The 24,933-nt window shown below is 35.8% G+C and overlaps 2 non-coding genes across 2 annotated transcripts; both read right to left on the reverse strand.

The window, feature by feature from the left end:
• Positions 1-391: 391 nt before the first annotated feature.
• On the reverse strand, positions 392-498 carry LOC128280357 (small nucleolar RNA R71). Its single transcript, XR_008270537.1, has one exon. It is a non-coding gene; the product is annotated as a small nucleolar RNA R71 (small nucleolar RNA).
• Positions 499-24,542: 24,044 nt separating this feature from the next.
• LOC128279956 (small nucleolar RNA R71) lies at positions 24,543-24,649 on the reverse strand. The gene has a single exon (XR_008270140.1). It is a non-coding gene; the product is annotated as a small nucleolar RNA R71 (small nucleolar RNA).
• Positions 24,650-24,933: the final 284 nt, after the last annotated feature.

The following is a 24,933-nucleotide window of genomic DNA, read 5'->3' on the forward strand; positions in this document are numbered from 1 at the left end:
TTGCTGCTAATCAAAATCCCACTTCACGTACTATGTATGAATATGCTAAACCTTCTTTAACAGGAACTGAATCGAGCATAGTTAGGCTTGTTGTTGCTGCAAATAATTTTGAACTGAAACCTAACACCATTCAAATCATCCAACAGTTTGTTCAGTTTGATGGTTTGCAGGATGAGGATCCAACGCTCATTTGGCAACTTTTTTAGAGTTTTGTGACACTTTCAAAATCAATGGCGTTTTTTATGATGCCATTCGCCTTCAGTTGTTTCCCTTTTCATTGAGGAATAAGGCTAAACAATGGTTGAACTCGTTACCACGAGGGTCAATCACTACTTGGGAACAAATGACCGAAAAGTTTTTATTAAAATATTTTCCACTGGCTAAAACAGTCAAATTATGTAATGATATCTCCTCTTTTGTATAGATGGATTTAGAAACACTCTACGATGCATGGGAGAGATACAAGGATCTATTGCAAAGGTGCCCTCACCATAGGTTACCACTCTGGCTACAGGTTCAAACATTTCACAATGGCCTGAATCTTTCAACTCGACAGATGATCGACGCAACCACTAGTGGAACTCTAAATAACAAGACACCTGAGGATACTTATGAATTTATAGAAGAGATGTTACTGAATAATTATCAGTGGCAAGTCATGAGGACAAAGCCAACCAAAACAGCCGGTGTTTTTAACGTCGATTCGATCACCATGCTCTCTAATCAGGTAGAACTTTTGAATAGAAAAATTGATGGTTTTCTTGGTTCTTCACAGGTTCACCCAGTAATGCAGTGCGAAGCAAGTAGAGGTAGATCAAGCAATTCAGAATACCCACCCTATGGCCACAACATGGAAAACGAGCAGTTAAATTACATGGGTAATAATCCTCGATCTCAAAATAATCGTTATAGTAATACTTACAATGCAGGTTGGAGGAACCACCCAAATTTCTCATGGGGAGGCCAAGGGAATCAGAGACCACCACCTCCAGGCTTCCAACAACCAACCTACCAACAAGACAAAAAGCCGAATCTTGAGGAAATGCTAACAAAATTCATCTCAGTGTTAGAAACTCATTTTTAGAATACCGAGACAGCACTTAAGAATCAACAAGCATCGATCCAAGGGCTCGAAACTCAGATAGGTCAGCTTGCTAAACTAATTTCTGAAAGACCACCAGGAAGTCTACCTAGTAACATTGAACCCAACCCAAAAGAGCATGTGAAAGAAGTTACACTAAAGAGTGGGAAAGTGTTAGCTGAATCTGAAAATAAGCCACCACAAGAAGCTGACAGAAAGGAGGTCGAACCCGAAAACAATGACAATCTAATGCCAAAAGAATATAAACCACCAATCCCATACCAAGAAAATTTGAAGAAAGACCGCATGGATACACAATTCGGTAAATTTCTTGAACTTTTTAAACAACTACATATTAACTTACCTTTTGTTGAAGCTATATCGCAGATGCCTACATATGCAAAATTTTTAAAAGAGCTTCTAACAAACAAAAGGAAGTTTGAAGACTTATCTACAGTGGAACTTAATGAGGAGTGTTCAGCCATACTCCAAAATAAACTGCCAACCAAACTGAAAAAGACCTAGGAAGTTTTACTATTCCCTGCTTAATTGGTAGTTTGAATGTTGACAAAGCACTAGCTGATTTAGGCGCTAGCATTAATTTGATGCCATATAAAATGTTTAAACAACTTGGTATTGGGGAACCTAAACCCACTAGGATGAGTATTCAATTAGCTAATAGATCTGTTAAATATCCTAGGAGAGTTATAGAGGACGTACTTGTAAAAGTAGATAAATTTATATTCCCTGTTGATTTCGTTGTGCTTGACATGGATGAAGATGTTGAGGTGCCTTTAATCTTAGGTCGGCCATTTTTAGCCACAGCGCTGTAATTGATGTGGGTGATGGTAAATTGGTACTTAAAGTAGGTGACGAAGAGATTATTTTTAAAATTTATGATGCCATGAGATTTTATAGGGAATAGGATGACTCATGTTATTTTATCGACTCTATTGATCATGCTACTCAAGATTCTTTTCAGGAAATCGTACACAAGGACACGATGGAACTGTGTCTCGCCCAAGGAGAGGGGGTGGATGATGATTCTGAGATAGGAACCGAACTAAACTCCAATGAAACCTCCCCAAAACTAGCAGAATATAAGGGAATTAAGGTAACAGATGGACTTAAACAAAAACCCTCTATTGAAGAACCTCCCAAACTGGAACTTAAACAATTGTCGAATCACTTGGAATACGCATTCCTTGGAAATAATTCTACATTACCGGTAATTATTGCATCCAACTTGCAACCCAAGGAGAAATAGGAGTTACTCCAAGTATTAAGAGAGCATAAAAGGGCTATAGCTTGGAGTATTTCTGACATTAAAGGGATCAGCCCTTCTTTTTGCACCCGCAAAATTTTAATGGAAGATGAATATAAACCATGCGTGCAAGCCCAAAGATGACTGAACCCCAACATGAAGGAAGTTGTTAAAGCTGAGGTAATTAAACTCCTAGATGCTAGAATTATTTATCCTATTTTTGACAGTTCTTGGGTGAGTCCAAGCAAGTTGTTCCTAAGAAAGGAGGCATGATCATTGTAGCCAATGAGAAGAATAAATTAATCCCAACAAGAACGATTCTGAGTTGGAGAGTTTGCATTGATTATAGGAAGCTATATATGCCATGAGAAAAGATCACTTCCCCTTCCATTCATTGACCAAATGTTGGAAAGATTGTCGAGGCACATGTACTATCGCTTTTAGATGACTCTGCTATTTCCAAATCCCAATAGCTCCTGAATATCAAGAAAAGACGACATTTACATGTCCATACGATACGTTTGCTTATCATAGAATGCCTTTTGGATTATGTAATGCTCCTGTTACTTTTCAACGCTGCATGATGACCATTTTTTACGAACTCGTAGAAGACATCATGGAGGTATTTATGGATAATTTCTCTGCTTTTCGATAACTTTTTTCATCTTTGCTTAAAAAATTTAAAATGAGTGTTAATAAGATGTGAGGAAACAAAACTTGTGCTTAACTGGGAAAAATGTCACTTTATGGTTCAAGAAGGTATTGTGTTAGGACATAAAATTTCTTGTAGAGGTACTGAGGTTGATAAACTAAAATTGAAAACATTGAAAAACTACCTCCCCCTAATTCGGTTAAGGCTATTAGAAGCTTTTTAGGACATGCTGGGTTTTATAAAAGATTTATTAAAAACTTTTCTAAAATATCTAAGCCTTTGATAAATTACTAGAAAAAGATGTGCCTTTTAATTTCGATCAGGAGTGTTTAGAAGCATTTAATACTTTAAAGGATAAACTGACTAAAGCTTCAATTATAATTGCACCTGATTGGAATTCACCTTTTGAACTAATGTGCGATGCGAGTGATTTTGCAGTAGGTGCAGTTTTGGGACAACGAAGAGATAAACATTTTCAACCTATCTATTATGCTAGCAGAACTTTGACAGCCGCATAAGAAAACTACACCACTATGGAGAAAGAGCTGCTGGCTGTGGTTTTTGCATTCGATAAATTTAGGTTCTATTTAATATTGTCTAAAGTTTTCGTTTATACTAACCATTCCGCTCTTCGCCACCTTTTGACTAAAACTGATGCAAAACCTTGACTCATTCGATGGATCTTATTATTGTAAGAATTTGACTTGGAGATTAAGGATAAGAAAGGAGCTGGAAATATCGCGGCTGACCATCTCTCCAGGCTTGAAAACTCAAGTACCAAAGAGCCAGATTGTAACACCCCGAACCCGAGACCATCGCCGGTGTCGGACACGAGGGGTTAGCAAGCCAAGTTCACTTGTTTTGCCCATCCATTGGACATTTCTAGTCAGGCTGGAAAAACTGCATCACTGTCGCCTTAAAAATCATATCTCGAGTTTCAAAACTCAGAAACTGGTTTCGTAAATTTTCCCTGAATTTAGACTCATATATCCATCCATGGATTTATTTCTAGAATTTTTGGTCGGGCCAATTGGTACAGTTTATTAGTTAAAGTCACCCATGTTACAGGGATCGACTGCTCTGACCTTCGCGCGGTATAACTTGAATATCTCTCTGTACAGGGCTTTAATGCTGGTGCGGTTTGTTTCTAATGAAACTAGACTCAAAATGGAATTTGTACATATAAGTTATGTCTCCTAATTATTTCTGGATAATTTATAGTAAATTTTTAAAGTTGCGACAGGGAACCCAGAAACCGTTCTGGCCCTGTCTCACAATAGCTTTAATATCTCTTAACATGTAACTCCTATGACCATTTCGTTTCTTCCATATGAAAATAGACTCATCAATGTTCATTTACATAGCTGATTCACTATTTAATACCATTCCTACAAATTTTGGTGATTTTTCACATTCACGTTACTGCAGCTGGCAGCATCTGTTTTTGAGGGAGGTCTTACCTATTTTGTAGTCTCCATGAACCAACTAGTCTTGCCTTACATAGGTCCACATATGATCATTTTAACCATGCCAATGGCTGATCATGTGACCAACATTCCCATTTCCAATTCATAGTCACATCATGACACCATATATATATATACAAACCGCAAATAGTTTAAGTTGATACTTCACTATTACGAGCCATTTTCGCATGGCCGTACACATATACATCATAACATATTTAAACCAACAAGGGTAGTCCTATACATGCCATTTCAAGTTCAACCAAGAATTTATACCAAAATGGGGGCTTGATAGTGTGGATGACTTCGACTTCAACGATCCCGAATCCGATTGCTATCGAGCGAAATCTAGAAAACGAGAGCCAAAGCAATGAGTAAGCATTTTTATGCTTAGTAAGTCTCAAGGAATATAATCAACTCTAATTACAGCAATACATTCACATAGTTAAATGCATCATTTCATTAATGCACATTCACATAATCATACTTACTTCACCATCCCAACTCTTATGTTCATACACAAATAACGGCTTCATTAAGGCCGATAACTCGTTCCATCATAGGAGCGGATATTCACACGCTCTTACTCCTAGCGCAAAGCACACACCGCACTTACCTTGTCATTGGGAAATTTCACAAGTGCATTAGCTGAAATTTTCCAGCAAGCTTATAATTTTCAAATCACATACCTTCGAGTTTAACCGGATGTTGCTACTCGATCAATCGCCTTCGGACATAGCCCGTTATGGTAACCCGCACCAAGGCCTCACGGGACTTAACCCGGATATCACGATTTGCACAAATGCCTTCGGTCTTAGCCGGATAGAATGACTCGCATACGAATGCCTTGGTCTTAGCCCGGATGTAGCCACTAGCACAATTGCCTTGGTCTTAACCCGGTTATAATTTCCAGCATAATTGTCTTCGGGCTTAGCCGGATATCATTCAATTTCTCATGCACACATACATCAATAATCATTGGACATACATATTTATTTTCGTTACTAAGGCTCAAACACAATTATAATCACTAACATAATCGCCTTGGGACTTAGCCCGGGTATCATTCGAATACTCATACACACATAAATCAATAATCGATACATCCATATTTCATTCCACATAATTCAAGTAAGGTCACTTCTTGAGGACTTACCTCGGATGTTGTCGAACGGCTTTTACGGCTATTCGATTACTTTTTCCTTCCCCTTGTCCAATTGTGGCCCTCTTAGCTCTTGAGCTAATTCAAACAAATTCAATTTATCAAAACCTCATTGTGCTAGCTTATGGCGAATATGACAAGGAATTTAAATGGTCATATGGCCACCCTTTAGCTTGAATACACAATGGTCATGCACATTTTATACTACATCAAGCAATTCAATACAATTTATTCGAGCATCAAGGAAAAGCTAAGGCCTTCAATAGGCTACCCAAGGCCGAATATACTTGTCCATGTTGAGGCCAATTATGCACTTAATACCACACAAAAACAGCATGCATTTTACTAGTTAATGCTTTGCATATTGTAGCTCAAAACTTACAATATAGCATCAAGCACTCATATGTGTGCTAGGTCGAATGTGCTTACAATTTCACAATTATTCTTCAACATCTTCTTCTTTAAACAAACTTATTCATCACTTCCTTCATAACCAAAACATCATGTGCAAACATATATATACATATATGAGCATGGCGAATTTCAAGGTGTCCATAGCCATCCAAAACACAAATTTTAACTAACATGCAAGAAGCATGAACCATGCTCATGAATGCATCATGGCGAATATGACAATCATGCTCCTTTTCAACTTCAATCATGATAAAACAAAAGAAAGCTCAAAATCTTACTCAAGAGTAGACAATCCATCATTGCATGCATCATCATCAAGCTTCACACTTAGCATGCAATGGCTTTATCACCATAACAACTTTGGCCAAATACCATTTCCATGGCTTAACAAAGATTTGAGCCATGGCTAACATGCACATCAAGTTAGCAACCAAAACATGCATGAAACTCCTAACACAACCTCATACATACCTTAATCTTGATGCAAACTTAGCCAAATCTCCTTCTAGATCTCTTCCAAACCAAGCATGAAGCAAAAATCCTCCTTCTTCCTTAGTTTTGGCTCAAAGAAAGGATGAACAAAATTTTTTCTTTCCTTCTCTACAACTCACGGCAATGGGGGGATTACCACACTCACACACATTTTTTTTCATTTTTTATCACCCATACACCTTTGTTTATTATTTCACCTTAATGCACCAACAAAACATGTTTCATGACATGTTTAGCCCATCCTCCTTGTCATGGCCGGCCACCACCTATAAAGGGGAATTTGACATGCAAGTCCATTATTTTGCATGCATGCTTTAATTAGTCATCACACATTTCCTATCATACTTTCAAAGTTCATTACTAAGTCCTTTCTTGTGGAATTCACCCTTATAACACTAAATCAATCATCATAAAATGTCATACATGAGCACACACATATTATAGGCATCAAAATAAATTTTTAATTATTTTTATGCCTCGATTTTGTGGTCCCGAGACCACCTTCCGACTAGGGTCAATTTTGGGCTGTCACACAGATGACATTGAAATAAATGATTAATTTCCTGAAGAACAATTTTTTGCTATATTTGATTCTGAGGTACCTTGGTTTGCAGATATTGCAAATTTTTTAGCCGCTAACATTATCCCAAAAGGGTTGACACATCAGCAAAAGAAGCGATTCTTCACTGATGTGAAAAACTACTTCTAGGAAGACCCTTTTCTTTTCAATAAACATGCAGATCAAATCATTAGGAGATGCATTACAAGGACAGATGCATTGAAAATCTTGGAACATTTCCACTCAAGACCGAATAGAGGACAGTACGGTGGAAATAATACCGCACATAAAGTCCTGAAATCAGGTTTTTATTGGCCCACTCTATTTAAAGACGCCAACAGGTATGTTACTTCTTGTGACAAATGTCAAAGGACATGTAATATATCCAAACGTGATGAGATGCCTTAGAAATATATGCTCTCATGTGAAATATTTGACGTTTGGGGTATTGACTTCATGGGTCCATTCCCTAGTTCATTCGGGAATAAATACATCTTAGTAGCTATTGATTATATGTCCAAATAGGTTGAAGCCCAAGCTTTACCTACTAATGATGCTAGAGTAGTAGTACGATTCCTTAAGAAACTTTTCTCTCAATTTGGTACAACTAGAGCAATTATCAGTGATAGGGGTACTCATTTTTGTAACGCCCAATTTGACAAGACCCTTAAGAAATACGGAGTTCATCACAGAATAGCTACCCTTATCACCCTCAAACTAGTGGCCAAGTCGAAGTAGCGACCCGAGAGCTTAAACGTATCCTAGAAAAGACAGTAGAATTAAACAAGAAGGATTGGGTGATGAAAGTAGATGATGCTTTATGGGCTTATAGAGCTACTTTTAAAACTCCCATAGGAACATCACCTTATAGACTTGTTTATGGGAAAAGTAGTCATCTACCGTTTGAGTTAGAACACAAGGCATTCTGGGCTATAAAATTTCTAAACCTTAACTCCAAACTTGCAGGTGAAAATAGGTTGATGCAGTTGAACAAGTTAGATGAGTGGCGAGCCAATTCATAAGAAAATTTGCGCCTATACAAGGAAGCGACGAAGCACCGCCACGACGCCTGTTTGAAGCAACAAAAGCAATTTGAAGTTGGAGATCTTGTCCTGTTATATAACTCGAGGCTCAAATTGTTTCCTGGAAAGCTTAAATTACGATGGTCAGGTCCTTTCATAGTTCAAACTATGTTTCCATATGGCACAGTAGAGGTAAGTCATCCATCACAAGGTACTTTTAAGGTAAATGAACATCGTCTCAAAATTTATAACGGTGAGAATTTCAAAGACGATAAAGAGGAGCTACGGCTCTACGAAGTTACCTAAATATACCCACAAGGTAGAGTTGAGCTTAGACTATAAACAAGCGCTTCTCGAGAGGCAACCCGAGCACTAACGGTGTTAACTTCTTTAAATTTTAATCTTTAACATTTAATTCACTAATTGAGTCACTGAACACAGGATTTCTAGAACCACACAGCTAGGTACACGGGCGTGCCGTAGGCTGTGCACATACCACGGGAGGCAACACGGTCGTGCGATACGGCCCTGTGAAAACAGAGCAAAAACGTTTCCCTATCACGTGATCCAATAAGTTGTCATTACCGTGCGACATGGCTGTAGGCAACCCTGCCAAATTAACACGGGCGTGTGACACGAACGTGCCCACCGACCGGTGTCGAGCCTGTCAAAATAACACGGGCGTGCACCTGCATACACAGGCGTGGAAGAAAACGAAGATTGACACGACCGTGCAACATGGCCGTGTACATCAATGCACCCAATTTCGAAAACCACAAAACGCACAGGCTGGGCGTGCCCCATGGCCCTGTGCCATAATTTCTTTATAAACACCTATTATTTATTTTATTTTTATCTTTATATTTTGAAATTACTTTTTATTTCCTTTTAATACTATTTTATCTTGAGATTTTATAATTTTTATTCGGCTGTTTCTTTACGAGTAATTATGTTTCTTTATATTTCCTAAAAAGTTCCTGATTCTATCACAGTTATATGGAGCTCCAAAGCTCACTATTACTTAGGAACTTGCAACTCTATTGGAAAAGGTTCTCCACGACTGCCAAGTCCTACCCTACCACCACGGGAGTGTCCTTCTCCACTCTCATCATTGCCTTGGCCGATTTTTCTCCATAACTCCAATTTAAGGAGTTCATTCATCAGTCAAGAAGTTTCACCTCTCTCCCTATCTTATGATTATATATCTATATTTTTCAATATATCAATCTTTGTACATTGAGGGCAATGTACATCTTAAATGTGGGGGTCTTTTATATCATCATTAGAAATCCCTGAATTTTGTCTTATTCTCATGTGAATCACTCATATCACTATTAGAATGAATTTTAATTAATTTATTATTTTTATTGATATGCTTGAATTAAAACATAGGCATTTATGCATTGATTGTTTAAACTTTAAGACATTAGGGAATCAAGCATGATAAGTTGATTTTTGAAGAATTAAAAACTTTTAGGTTGCTTCCCTCAGTTTAGGTATTATGTTCAGTTGAAATTCACAAGTTTAAACATCAAAAAGCCATAATTTTTTTGAAATCTTGAGCCTTTAGAGCATGTTTTATTTCTTTCATGCTCACTTTTATTATGAGTGCGTCAGTATTGATTTGTTATTCTAGAACTTGCTTGATTATGCATGTCAAGAGCACACCATTTGATTTGATATGTCAAGATGATAAAGGCACATAGGTTTAACCCACTCACTCCACAAAAGCCTACCTCCATTATTAATCCTTAGTGATCTCCTTTGAGCCTAACAAGCCATTAATTGATTTACCCTCAATATTAACTCATAACCTATTATTGTTGAAATCCCCTAATTTGATCCCTATTTTTGTTGAGATTTGATTTGAACTAATTGCTTAGCTATATTTTATTCTTCATTGCAATAATTAAGTTCTATGTTATTTGACTTATTCTAAATAAAAAAAATCCTTACACACATATTAGTAGTAATTCGTCATTTTTTGAGCTTGAGTGTTAATTCCATATTTTGAGAAGAAGCTCACTTGTATTCAATTGATAATTAGTTATTTTTTCTAGTTAGGTGATTTCTTTAATTCAATCTCGATTCTAACCTTTTCCTTCAGCTTGTGACCACACCCCCTAACCAAAGCCACATTACAACCCTCTAAAGACCTTTTTGATTGATGTATCATCTCAAAATATATAGTGGTGGAGATTTGATCTTCATGCAAGCCTATGGTAATAACTTTTCATATTGACTAATGAGTGCTTTATTTGATGTCCTTAAACACCTCGAGTGATTTGAGTGAATCTTTAGTAAGGATGTTAAACTCTGTGATATTTTGATAAAAGGTGATTACTTAGATGAGGGGGGACACCTATGTTTTCATGATAAAATGCTCAACTTGGAATGTTTGAAACTTTGATGTACTTTTAGTTGAATTTTCAATGTATGATTTATTATGGATTATGTTGAGATATTATTGATAGGGATTATAAATTGAGAAGAATTTATTTTGATTGTGAGTTGAGGATTTTGCTTAAGGACAAGCAAACGCTTAAGTGTTGGGGTATTTGATAAACCGTAATTTATACATATTTTTATCCCATGCTTAGCACATTTATGGATGGTTTCTCCTTAGATTTGGTGAATTTGATGCTCCTAATCCTTTAATTTCATGTTTTATACTTAGGTGAGCATAGGAGAGTAAAAAGAGTGAGAAACGAGCCGAAAACAGAGAAAATGGACCCACATGGGAAATCAACACGTCCTGGACTTCCTCACACGGGCGTGTCACACGACCGTGTCCATTTGGCAGGATCGAAGCACGACTTACACGGGTAGACTACACATCTGTGCCTATCCAACAGCCTTGACCACGGGCGGGAGTAATCGTACATGGGCGTGTCCCTATCGAGCACAAGTATAGCCCTATTCAAAAAAGGCGACTTTTGAGGGCTTTTAGGCATTCTAAAGCCTATTTAAACACCAAAGGAGGCACTTAGAACAGGGACGCGGAGTAGGAAGTAAGGAATTACTCAAGGGAAGCCGATTGGTCCATCTCAGAAGCCGGATTCATTGTCAAGACTGAAGATCTCCCTTCAATTTCCATTCAGGGGTTTTGGGTTTTCTTTATATTTTGTATTCATTATTCTTCTGAGATGTGTACTTTTATAATTATGAACTAAACCCCCTAAATACCTAAGGGGAATGAAACCTAAGATAGATCTTGTTACTATTATCTGAATTATGTGATAAATATTTCACTTGTTCTTAATTATGTGTTCTTAATTCTTGTTTTAATATCCCAGGATATTGATTCAAGTTAATGCTTTTATTCAGATGAGGAAAAGACCCTGTCTAAGAGTAAATTTTTCGTAATTAAGCGGAGTCGATTGCACGCCTAGAGATAGGGTGATAAGATTTTTCCAGATTAGGGTGAAACCTAATAAGGGGATCTATAGATCGAGTTAATGCAACACTAGGGCGCTAATTAGAAAGAGATTTCAATTAAATCAACCTAGGGTTAGACATTATTAGTCTCAAGAGAGATAATAATATAACTTAGGGATTTCTATTGATCAAGTCAAATGAATAAATCGTATGATTCAGAGTCAAATAACAAGTGAAGTCTAGGTGGATTTTTCCTTGGGTATTGTCTTGATCAATCAAATTTTCCAAAAAGCTTTTCCCCAATTTCTCTCTGTGCACTCTTAGTTTAGTTAATTAGTTTAGATAAACAAATCCCTTAATTTTTAGGCTAGATAATAAAAAGAAAGTAATTACTAGTACTCTTGGTTCCTTTGGGTTCGACAATCCAGTCTTGCTAAAGCTATACTACTGTCCGATAGGTACACTTACCTTCATCGTGATAATAGTTAGTTTCAAGAACGATTAATTATAAATTTTTAGAACCTGTCGCGAATATCACGTACCATTACAGTTATGTTTTAATGCTTTGATAATGCATAAATTGTATACATATTTTGTAACATCTTGATTTTTGGGCCTAGTCGGAAAAGTGGTTTTGTGACCAAAAATCCGATTAGAAAAATTTATTTTTATTATATTTTTATGGTCTACGATTTCACGGAATGATTTCGTGAAAATTTCGTTAAAAAATTTCGACGTTTGGGCACTCAATTTGGTCAAAAGGACTAAATTGTAAAAGTGTAAAAGTTGAGTTCTACATGTTAGAAGTGTCTAATTGTTATGAGTTTTTAAATTAAAGGTCCTTAAATGATAATTAGACAATTTTGAAGTTTGTAGACAAAAATGGACATGGTATGATAGGTTTTTAAAAGTTTTTCATTAAGGGCATTTTAGTAAATTGGTAATTAAATTAATTAAAAATGCCAAAATAAGCCAAATTTGCTCATCTTCTTCCTCATGGCCGAATATTTCATGAAAAACACCATGGCTAGGGTTTTCAAGCTTTCCAAGCTCATTTGTAAGTTATCCCGAGCCCCGTTTTTAATGTTTTTTACATTTTTGAAGTCTCGGTAACATGTTCTAGCTATTTCTACCATTATTTTGAGCTAGGGTTTGTATTTAAAAATTTACCCATGAATGATATCCCTGTATTTGATGTTTAATGGTAGAATATGAAGCTTGAAATTGTGTTAAACAACTTTTGCTAAGTGATTTTATGTGAAAACGAGTAAAACGGCATAATCGGTAAAAATACCTAATGTTCATAAGTACATGTTAGAGTGAGAATTTGATGTTGCCATAGAAGGGAAAAATGATCAGCATGTCATAAAACATAAGAAAATAGGATGAAGTTTAATTTTCGAACCTTGGGGTAAAAGTGCAAATATGCAAAAGTTTAGGGGTCAAAATGGAAATTTGTAAAAGTATGATTTTTGGACCCGTATGAATAATGTGACTAATTATTAGGCTAAATGTGATATTATAGATAAAGGAAATCGAGATTCAGGCTTAAATCGGGAAAATACAAGGTTATGGACTAAAATGGTAAATTGCCGTTTCTGGATCGAGGTAAGTTCGTGTGTTAATAATAATGCAATACCGTGCCTGAATTATAATTCTATATTGATATGACATAAATTGTATGAGTTAATATGTTTAAGAGAAGTTGATGGATGGTATGTATGATATGGAAAAATGTAATGCTTGTTGTGACATGTGAAATTGAATGGCAAATTATTGTTACATGAATTGAGTGTTAAATTACTATTACCTGGGTTGTATGAATTGCTACACGGTTGTACCTGATGAGATTTCAACAAGTTTGTACGTAAATAATTTATCGATTCTTTTTATTTTATTATATTTTGTTATCATATGAAATGTGGCTGCCTATAGAATGACTATTTGTTGTAAATTGCAAATTGAAAAGGACTATGAATAAATTTGTAAAATGTTGGAAAGTGAGGAATTTCCCGGTTGAGCCTTCGGCATAGAAATGATACGAATGATCTATTGTGAGGTCGCATATGTAGTACTAAGTGCAGGCTCCTATGCGTACTCGATAACTTCGATCACGTGTGTAGTACTAAGTGCAGGCTACTACGTGTATCAGATGGTTAGGTCACGTGTGTAGTACTAAGTGCAGGCTACTATGCGTACCAGATAGCTTAGGCTATAAGTGTGAAAATATGTGCGGGCATCTGAGTATCAGTTATTATTTCGAAGAGTTCAACTGGAAAATCGATTAAGTAAAAAATACATGTGAACATGATTATATGATGAATAAGTGTAGGTATATGTTTAAAAAATTTTGAGCAATATGATCGATATTTGAGTGAACTTCGATAAGACAAAATGGATAAAGTGAAATTATGTAAGAGTGAATTTTAGTAGTAAAATAGTGTTGGACAGCAGCAGTTGTGTGAATTTGAAAATTTACCAAAAATTATGTAAGTTGAATTAAGTTTCAAATAAATTATGGAATTAAAGCTTAATGAGTCTATTTTCATATAAAGGAAACAGGGGAGCAAAAGAGTTGTATATTATGTGATATTCTAATTTTTGTGAGACAGTGTCAAAATGAATTCGAGATCCCCTATTATGACTTGGAAAAATTGTTAAAAATTGTAGAAAACTAATTATGGGTTATAATCTATATTCTTAGAATATTTGGTGAGTCTACTTTTAATAGAAACAAACAAGAATATTATCCGCATCTTGTACTATGAGATAAATAAATTTTAGTGAAGAAAGGTTGAAGCTGTCAAACAGCAAAACAGGGGAGAATTTGAATAATAAACTGTACTTATTGGATGGACCAAAAATTCTGAAAATTTTTTGGTGGAAATATATATGAGTCTAGTTTCTAGGAAAATTTACAGATCTTAATTTGGAGTTCTTTAACTCTAGATATAAATGATTTAGTGACTATTACTCAAGAAAGCAGCTTAACCAGAACATGTGTAAATGTACAATTGGGTTAGTTTTATTGTGGAAAGCATGTTAGTAAATTGCTTATTATTATTTCATGCGAACTTACTAAGCATAATGCTTACCCTCTCCTTTCCATTTCTTTTAGTGTTGTCAGGTTAGCTCAGAGTTGGAGATTGTCGGAGGCAGCATCACACTATCAAGCCAACACCTTGACAGTATAAACACATATGCTAGAATTATCAAGTGAGTGGCATGTATAGGGACCTAGTTTTATAACATGTGTTATTATAATTTGGCCAAATATATTGGTCTTTAGTTAGCTAATGATTTTGACTTATAAATCTAGCTATTTATGTTATGTTTGATATTGGTGATGTGCATATGCTTGTTTTTCATGCATGGTTAGTAATATGTTATGTGTTGTTGTGAATGTTTAAGTCCGTTAACGCCTCGAACCCTATCCCGACGTTGGGTATGGGTAAGGGGTGTTACATATTTGACTATGGTTTGACCACAATGATAAATCGATTATGTTCAGTACAAAGTGTGTGATTTGAAATAGCTTCGGTTATAAATAGCACTAAGTGTGCAAATTGGAATAGCTTCGGCTATATGAGACACTAAGTGTGCGATACCGAGATAGCTTCTATTTATTGAGATGAGACTAAGTGTGCGAGATTGTTACGGCTTCGGTTAATCATTAATGCACTAAGTGTGCGAATTCTTAAAGTATGGAAAGATTTCCGAACAAATTAATATTTTTGAACGAGAGGTGAGAATGAAATGAATAAATACGAGAAAGATCAGGTATGTATGATACCTATGTGGTAGATGATACTATGTGTATGAATCTTGATAAACTTGTATGAAAATGTTAAGTGTGATGGAATAGAATTGAAAGATAATTTGTGAACAACTAAGTGATTATTAGATGATGTTTCGTATTATATAAACCATTTATTATATTTGGTACAAACTTACTAAGCTTTTAAGCTTACTGTGTGAAATGTTCTCTATTTTACAGTGTTATAAAGCTAGCTCAGATTCAGGGATTGTTAGCGACTCATTCACACTATCGGGCATCTATTTTGGTACCATTTTGAGAGTTATATATATATATATATGGTATATGGCATGTATAGGCTAGAGTTATTTTGGTATGTTTTGTAATGTGAATATCTAACCATGTGATATGGCTTGGTTTTGGTTGTGTATAAGAATGAAGTATGGATTGTAAACTGTGTGAAATAGTTATGTCAATATGAGCTATTTACGTATGGCCAATAGTAATGGTCAATATGGTAAGACTTTGGTATGTGCTTATTTAAGGTAATGGTATAATGATGCTATGAGAATGAATGAAGCGTATTGAGATTCTGGAACATATGTCTTGGTATGATTATAGATTATGATTTGGCATGATTTGGTATGGATGACAAGCATGAAATTTATTAATGCTGGTATGGCATGAATGGTGTATGTTTTGGTTGTGAATTAGTTGAGAATTTGGTATAAAATGGTTTGTTTTGGTGCTTGTAGGGAAGACCCAAAATGGGTGGCAAATTTGGGTTTGCAAATAGCCTATTTTTGTCCACACGGGCAAAGACACGAGCGTGTGTCTTAGCCATGTGTGACACATGGCTATGTTGCATAGCCGTGTGTCCCCTACGGTACCCTACGAATTAAAGTCAGTATACCCTACAGTTTTGACACGCCTAGACACACGAGCATATTTGAGTATTTGAGTGACTAAATATGCTATGTTGTATGCCATAAAAAATGTATAAGTGAGTAAGCATTTAAGAGTGGCAAATGGCTTGGAAAAGAGCCTCAAAGTTGTCCATACAGGTAGACACACAGGCATGTGTCTAGGCCGTGTATGAGACACGGTTTGCCCCATAGGCGTTTGATCCGACTGTGTGTCCCCTGCAACCTAATTAGGAAAAATAGAATGCCCAGTAGTAAACACACGGGCAGAGACACGGTCGTGTGTCTCAGCCGTGTGAAGGACACGGCCTCAGGACATGGGCGTGTGCCCAGGCCGTGTGAAGTCTGCACTTATTTTTGGAATTTAATTCACCACACGGCCTAAGCGCACGGGCGTGTGACTTGGCCGTATGACCCTAATTGTGTTGATGATGTCAGAAACAGAGAGTTACACGGGCTAAGGAAATTGGCGTGTGACCCTGTTTCATGAAAAACTTTCGATGTTTTCCCAAAGTTTTCTAGAGTTCTTGGTTTAGTCCTGAACTACTCCCGATGCATGTTTTGGGCCTCGTAGGCCCATATAAATGACAATTTGCATATGTCTGAATGAATTTTATGGCCCGATTTTGTGTGTTTGCTTGTGTTTAAGTCTGGTAATACCTCATATCCTGTCCCGATGCCAGACATGGGTAAAGGGTGTTACAGTTATGATGACTATCGAGTCCCGTTTGAACCTTTGAATATATAGGATACAAATGACACGTCATTAGGGTTACCATGTTTTGGGTGTTGGTCCTGAATGTCCTATCGGTGGCTAAGTTTTGGCATTTGTTGTAGATACTTGACAGCTTGTGTGAGCAGCACCGTATAGCTACGTTTCGACCGATAGCTTGTGTGGGCAAACCCATTTACGGCTCGTATAAGCATCTATGAAAAGGAAAAGAAAAAAGAGTGGTTTCGATCATATGTTTAGCATACTTTGTGTGAGCTTTCCTGCATATCTGATATTATTCTAAGTGGTTCAAAGAGCATGAAAAGGGATGAACCGGTAAGGGTTCCAATGGATTTCACTATGAAATTATGGAAAGGTATGAAGTATTGATAAACAAAGTATGCATATCCATGTTATGAAAAGTATGAATTCATATGATTTAATTATGAGATTTACCTTACCATGTGATGAATTTTGTTAAGTTATGTTATCTGAAACACCCTTAACCCGTATCCATCGCCAGAATAGGATTTTAGGGTAATTGTAATCTAGTCATTCATTTTTAAACATTTCAAAAATAATAAAATGATTCATCATTAACATGCATAGAGTCCCTTATTAAGCCTTTGAGAGTTTGAAAACACTTTAGAAATGATTTGATACTAAATCGGGAACATTTGAAAATTTTAGGAAAAAGTTAGAAAAATTTTAATTGTAGGGTTCACACAGCCGTGTGGTTAGGCCGTGTGACTCACACGACCGTGTGGTTAGTCACACGGCTAAGTCAGTCTAGCTGTGTGGGCATTTGAAGTAGGGACACATGGCCGTCTCCCAGCTCATGTCTGTGCCCGTATAACTCTCTTACTTGGGTCACACGGCCAAGCCACATGCCCTTGTGCCAGGCCGTGTACCCTTCGAAATGGCCTCGCACGCCCGTGTGCTAGCTGTGTGTGACACATAGCCAAGTCACATGCCTGGGTGGACCTAAAATGTGCCTTATACAAAAAATTTACCATTTCTTACAAGCTTGGACATTACACAACTCAAAAACCATTCGTTTAACCTATTCAAAACACGATCAAACATGTTCAAAACATGCCAAAACAATCATCCTATGAGCCTAACCAATGTATCCTCATTGTTACCACATTTATATCATCAAAACATCAACCAAATTAAAATTATAAACATGTCAAAATTCATCAATTTGGCCTAACTCAAATCTACCTAAAACATTAACTAAAATTCACATGCAAATATCTAGATTTGGTTCAATTTACCATGCCATAATACGGCTTTAAACACAAACACATGTTTATATGTATATACCAAACCAACATTAAATTTATAACTTCATTTACAATCCATCCACAAAATAACTATCAATTAGATGTCCTAGGTACATGCTGGCACAAAAGATAAACATTACCACATTTGAGTTCAGGAACGTTGTTTGATGCTGAATCAGTGATCAAAAGAGAAGTACCTAATCTGCATGCGGAAAAACAAAATCTTACACTGAATACAACCCAATGATATTTCTATAATCCAAATATTTAAAGAAAAGAGATTACAAATGTATAATTGAAATATAAACACATATTAATAATTAAAAATCACAACTACCATATGCTAACTCTTTGAGTTCATACATAATAGCATATCATTTCATGCTACATTCAACTTGCACATGATATCATATTTCATTTGTTTCACAAATATCCAATTCTCATACTTGCTATATAAATAGCTTTTCATAATTTGATTCACATTTCATTTAAACAATGGCATTATCCATTCCATATCCAATTCATGAGTACATAACTCATGTATGTAATTTAATCACAACATATCTCATTTTCATGTTTCAAATCACTATCCCATTTTCAATTCTCATACAATATCATCAAATATCAATCATAGTATCGTTTTATTTAATTACCCCTATTAACATGACTTGGACTCAAACGAATACACGGATCCAACCAACACACCAGTTTGGCACCCAGTGCCTTGTCGGATAAATCCGAAGTAGTAACTGCACCCAGCGCTATATAAATTTGGCACCCACTGTCTCATCGATTAAACCAAAGTAACTTGGCACCCAGTGCCTCATTGACTCAAAGTCGAAGAAATCCCTGAACTCTTCCTATCCTATGGTATGCCATCTATATCCGACTCAGCCCAATACAGTTAATAAGGTTTAATTTCACATTTCAAAAACAACCAATATCCAATATAAATTTTTCATATAATCACATATACACATGAATATTCATTTGAATTCAATTAATCAATACATTCATAATATATATACCAGTTCAATCCATTTCAATTAACTTTAATTCAATTCAATATCAAAGTGCCAAATGCTTACCTCAACCACTTACCATATGCATTAAATCAAAATACAACAATTAGTAACTAGGTTTGGATTATAGAAATACAAATCGTGAATTCCAAGCTATTCGACGTCGATTTTATCTTTCCCCTTGTTAGTCGAGGATTCTGGTATGACGTTAGCTACAGAATTAAAACAATTAAAATTCATCAATACAACACAATTCAATTTCATATTGAATATTTAAATTTTTACTCAATATTTGCCTAAATTTCAATTTAGTCCCTAAACTAAAACTAATTTTGATTCTTCATATTTAATCTTATATTTTTATACTAATTTCAGTTTAAGCTAAATTTAGCTACTTATTTTTATTAAACCCTAAATTTTAATTTTTTCACAATTTAGTCCTTATTACTCAAAATTTACAATTTATTATACAATTTAATCCTTTTTCATTTCTAGCTTAAAATCTATTAATTTAATCCTTAATACTTAAACTATTCAATAATAACAACATTTAAAATTTTAATAATTGCTAAAATTTCGACATGGTTCGAGTTGCCCTAGATATCGGGATTCCAAAAACATACAAATTACAAGAAAATGGACTAAATTGACTAACCAATTGAACTTTGAACCCTAGAAGTCCCTAAGGCCGTGTGTCTCCTTTCTTCTTTCTGTTCTTCTTTTTCTTTCTTTCTTTCTAATTTGTATGGCTTTATCTTTTATTACTTATTTTTTATTATACTTTAATTTATTATTATAATATAATACATATATATACATTTACTTAATTATTAAGATTTCTTAATATTATAATATTTTTATAACATAGGTATAATTACTACATTGGCCCTTTAATTAATTTTTAATCTATAATTCAACATTCACTCTATATGCAATTTAGTCCTTATACCTAATTACTTTTAATTCAAGTAAATTCGATCGAAACCTAATTAACTACACAACTAGCTTCGTAAATATTTTATTGAAAATATTTACGAGTTGAATTTATGGGAACGGAGTTCTGGGAATGCACTTTCCAACACCCCTGACTATCGGGTTGTTACATGATTAAGCACTAACTTGTGTTGTTGGTGAAGCTTAGGCTTGTGCCAAGCTTGTGATTGATTGATTCATATTTATTTTAAGCTTATGCATTGAAATGGTAAGCATTGTTCATGATTTATGAACTTACTAAGCATTATATGCTTATGTTGTGTTTCTTTTATTACATGATTAATTATAGATTACATGATTTATGAACTTACTAAGCATTATATGCATTATAGATTATCGAAAGATCGTCGGAGACCTGTCACACTATCCAACAACTATATCAGTAGATTTTGATGTTTTGAGTAATGGTTATAATGGCATGTATAGGTGAATTGTGTTTGGTGAAATGGTCATTATGTTTGGCTTGTAAATGTGGTGTTTTGATTGATGAACTTTTGGTATTTAAATGCTTTGATGGTTGGTGTTAAAATGGTCAAGTGAAGTTATGTTTTGAATGGCTCTTTTGATATGCTTGAATGTGATTTTAGTATGTGGCCATTGTGGTAAGATTTGGTATGGAATTAGGTCACAAATGTTTGGTTGATGAATGGCTAAATTTTGTTTAAGTTTAGAATGATTTGATGCTTTGTGATTGAGGTGCGTTTTGGCATATTGGTTGTATGGATTGATACCATATTGAATTAGCTTTATTATGCATGTTTTAGGTACATTTTGTACCTTGAAATTATATGTAAATGGCTTGTAGGTGTAAGCATGGTTTGGGTGAAAGAAATGGCTTGAAAATGACCTATTTCTTGTCCACACAGCCTAAGACACGAGTGTGTATCTCAACCGTGTGTGACACACAGCCAGGCGACACGACTGTGTGTCCCCTGTAGGTTTCAAATGGTTGCAAATTAGGCAGCTACATGACCTAGCACACGGCCTGGCACATGGGCGTGTGAGGCCATTTTGAGAGTTACAAGGCCTGGCACACAGGTGTGCAGCTTGGCTGTGTGACCCAAGTTAGAGAGTTACATCGGCACTACACAAGCTAGGACACAGTCGTGTGTCTCAGTTGTGTGAGTCACACAGCCTGACTAAACGGTCGTGTGACCCCTGTAGTGTAAATTTTTCTAACTTTTTCCTTAAGTTTCCTTATGTTCTCGATTTAGTCCCAAATCATTTCTAAAGTGTTTCTAAGGCCTTGAGGGCTCGAATAAGGGACAACATACATGTGTATGAATGAATTATACTATGATTAATGAAATGCTTGAAAATAAATATTTTAAGTTATGTTTTTACGGTAATGCTCTATAACCCTATTCTGGTGACAAATACAGGTTAGGGGTGTTACATTATGTTTCGACTCTAAGTATTCACGGGCAATACGAATGAAGTGGAAGAATGTTGCACATGCTTATGGTTAGTGGGAATAAACCCCACCTTGCTTCCATTCCTATATTTTCCTCCACTTTCACTTTGTATATGTGGTAGTAAGACATGTTTTGATTGTGTTTTTTAATGGGGAACCACCACTATAAATACCCTCAAGCATAAGGTCTTTAAGGACCAAAAATTAAAAAAAAAAACAATCACAACTAGAAAGGTTTTCAAGTGCTCAGAAGACTTTGACGATTTTTGTGTTTTCGTATAGCTAAATTCGGCATCCTTGTAACACCCCTCACCTGTATTCAATGTTGGAATAGGGTTACAGAGCAGTACCAGACTTACAACACATTTGAACATACTTATCATATACATTAAATAAATTCATACATTTATCATTCAATCTCAATCAATTTGTCCCTAAAATGAGCCTACGAGGCCCTAAATATGCTTTGAGGGTGGTTCGAGACTAAACTAAAAACTTAAGAAACTTTTACGAAACCTTGAAACTTTTTCTCAAAACAGGGGACACACACCCGTGTGGCCAGGCCATGTGTCTCACACGGCCACCAGACACACTCTTGTCACAGGCTATGAGGACATTTGAAATGGGAACACATAGCCGTGCCCCAGTCCATGTCCTACCTAGTGTCCAAACAAGTGAGCTTACTGACTTAGGTCACACGGCCAACACACATGCCCGTATGGCTAACCCGTGTGCCCTAAAAATGGCCTTACACTCCCGTGTGCCCTAAAAATGGCCATACACGCCCGTGTGCCTAACCGTGTGCTAAGCTGTGCCAAACCTATAGGATATACTGACTTATGCCACACGGCCAAGTCACACGCCCATGTGTGAGGCCGTGTAGAGCACGCTGACTTGATTTCTAAAACCACACCAAAAGACACACAGTCGTGTAACATAACTGATAAACCATAAGATATACATATTTTTATCCCATGCTTGGCATATTTATGGATGATTTATCATTACTTTTATTGAATTCGATGCTCCTAATCCTTTAATTTCATGTTTCATGCTCAGGAGAGCATAGGAAGGTGAAAAAAATAAGAAACGAGCCAAAAACAGACAAAATAGGCTGACATCAGTGCTCTACATGGCTTAGGCACTTCCACACGGCCTTGTGTCATGGCCGTGTCGACAATAAACCACATCAGAATTACACACAGCCTAAGCACCTTCACACGGGCATGGCACAAGGCCGTGTCCCTATCAAGCCCAAGTCTAATTCTATTCAGAAAAGGCTAATTTTGGGCTATTTTGGGGATTCCAAAGTCTATATAAACACTCTAGAAGAGGATCAAGAAAAAAAATAGAGAGTAGAAGGCAGAGAATACTTAAAGATAGCCATCGGAATTAGCTGGAAGTAGGATCTACTTCAAGACTGAAGATCTCCATTCAATTTCCTTAGAAGTTCTTTGGGTTTTCTTTATGTTTTGTTGTTTTCCTAATTTTGAGATGTTTTCCCCATCGTTATGAACTAAACGCCCTAAATACCTAAGGGAGATGAAACTAAAGAAAGATCTTATTACTATTTGAATTATATGATAAATACTTGTTCTTATTCTTAATTATGTGTTCTTAATTCTTGCTTTAATATTTCAAGATATTAACTCAAGTCTGATGTGCTTACTCAGTGGAGCAAAAGTCCCTGTTTAAGAGTAGATCTAGCATAATTAATGGATTTGAATGCAATCCTAGACATAGGATGACATAAATCTAATAAAGGAATCCATAGATCGAGTTAATGCGACAATAGGGGCTTTAATTAGAAAGAGATTTCAATTAATAAACCTAGAGCCAATTGTTTTTAGTCTCGAAAGAGATATTAATAGAAAATAGGGCTTTCTACGAATTAAGTCAAGTGAATAAATCGTCTAGTTCAGAAGTAATAAGTGAAGTCTAAGTGGATTCTTCCTTGGATATTGTCTTCTCCATAGGCTTTTCAAAAGTATTTTCCAACTTTTATTTTTGTCGTGTTTTTAGTTAATTAAATAGTTAATCTTAGTTTAAAAGCATCCCTTTAATTTTTAGGCTAGATAATAAAAAGATAGTAATTACTAGTACTTTTAGTCTTTGTGGATACGATATTTCCAGTCTCACCACAACTATACTACTATTCGATAGGTGCGCTTGCCTTAGTCAAAATTTTTAGTTAGTTTAGCGACCATCAAGTTTTTGGCGCTGTTGCTGGGGACTAAGATATTAGGAACTCTGGAATTTTATTACTGTAGTCATTTTTACTTTTATTGCAATTTACTTTTTGTTTTTAGCTTAATTCCTCTTTTCTAATTTTTCTTTTTAATTGCTTCTGGCAGGTGTCCTAGTTTATGACTAGAAGAAACCCGTCAGAACCTTTGCTTTTCGATAGTGAAATAGAGAGTACAACTCATAGAAACTGAAGAGAAATAAGGCGAAGTCTACAATACATAGAGGAAGAGCAAGAGGACATTACAGATTTTCTGAAGAGATAGCCGATAATCAGAATAATCCCTACCTCTTGTAGTTGCTGCAAATCCTATAAATCAGAATCCTACTCCTCGTACTATGTACGATTATGCTAAGCCTACTTTAACAGGAATTGAATAGAGTATTGTTCGACCTGCTGTTGCTGCAAATAATTTTGAACTAAAACCTAACATTATTCAAATGATACAACAGTTTGTTCAGTTTGATGGTTTGCAAGACGAGGATCCAAACACTCATTTAGCAAATTTTTTCGAATTCTGTGACACCTTTAAGATCAATGGCGTTTTTGACGATGCCATTCGCCTTCGATTGTTTCCCTTTTCATTAAGGAATAAGGCTAAACAATAGTTAAACTCGTTACCATGAGGGTCAATCACTACTTGGGAACAAATGACCGAAAAATTTTTACTCAAATATTTTAGTTGGCTAAAACGGCTAAATTGAGGAATGATATCTCTTCTTTTGTGCAGATGGATTTAGAAACACTATATGATGCATGGGAGAGATACAATGATTTAGTAAGAAGGTGCCCTCACCATGGGTTACCTTTATGGCTACAGGTTCAAACTTTCCACAATGGTTTGAACCCTTCAACTGGACAGATGATCGATGCAGCGGCCGGTGGAACCATAAATAACAAAACACCTGAGCAGGCTTATGAGTTCATTGAAAAGATGTCACTGAATAATTATCAGTGGCTGTAACGCCCCAAATCCTTAATAATTGTATTGCCGTGTTTTTTTTTTGTGTGTGGCTTGCTTTCTTATTGGTTAAAGGGGTTCTTGGGGGTGTGAAAAGTCCTGGGTTCAACCCTAGGCTCTAGCAAAA

This window comes from Gossypium arboreum, chromosome 8 (assembly GCF_025698485.1).
Source record: "Gossypium arboreum isolate Shixiya-1 chromosome 8, ASM2569848v2, whole genome shotgun sequence".
NCBI lineage: Eukaryota > Viridiplantae > Streptophyta > Magnoliopsida > Malvales > Malvaceae > Gossypium > Gossypium arboreum.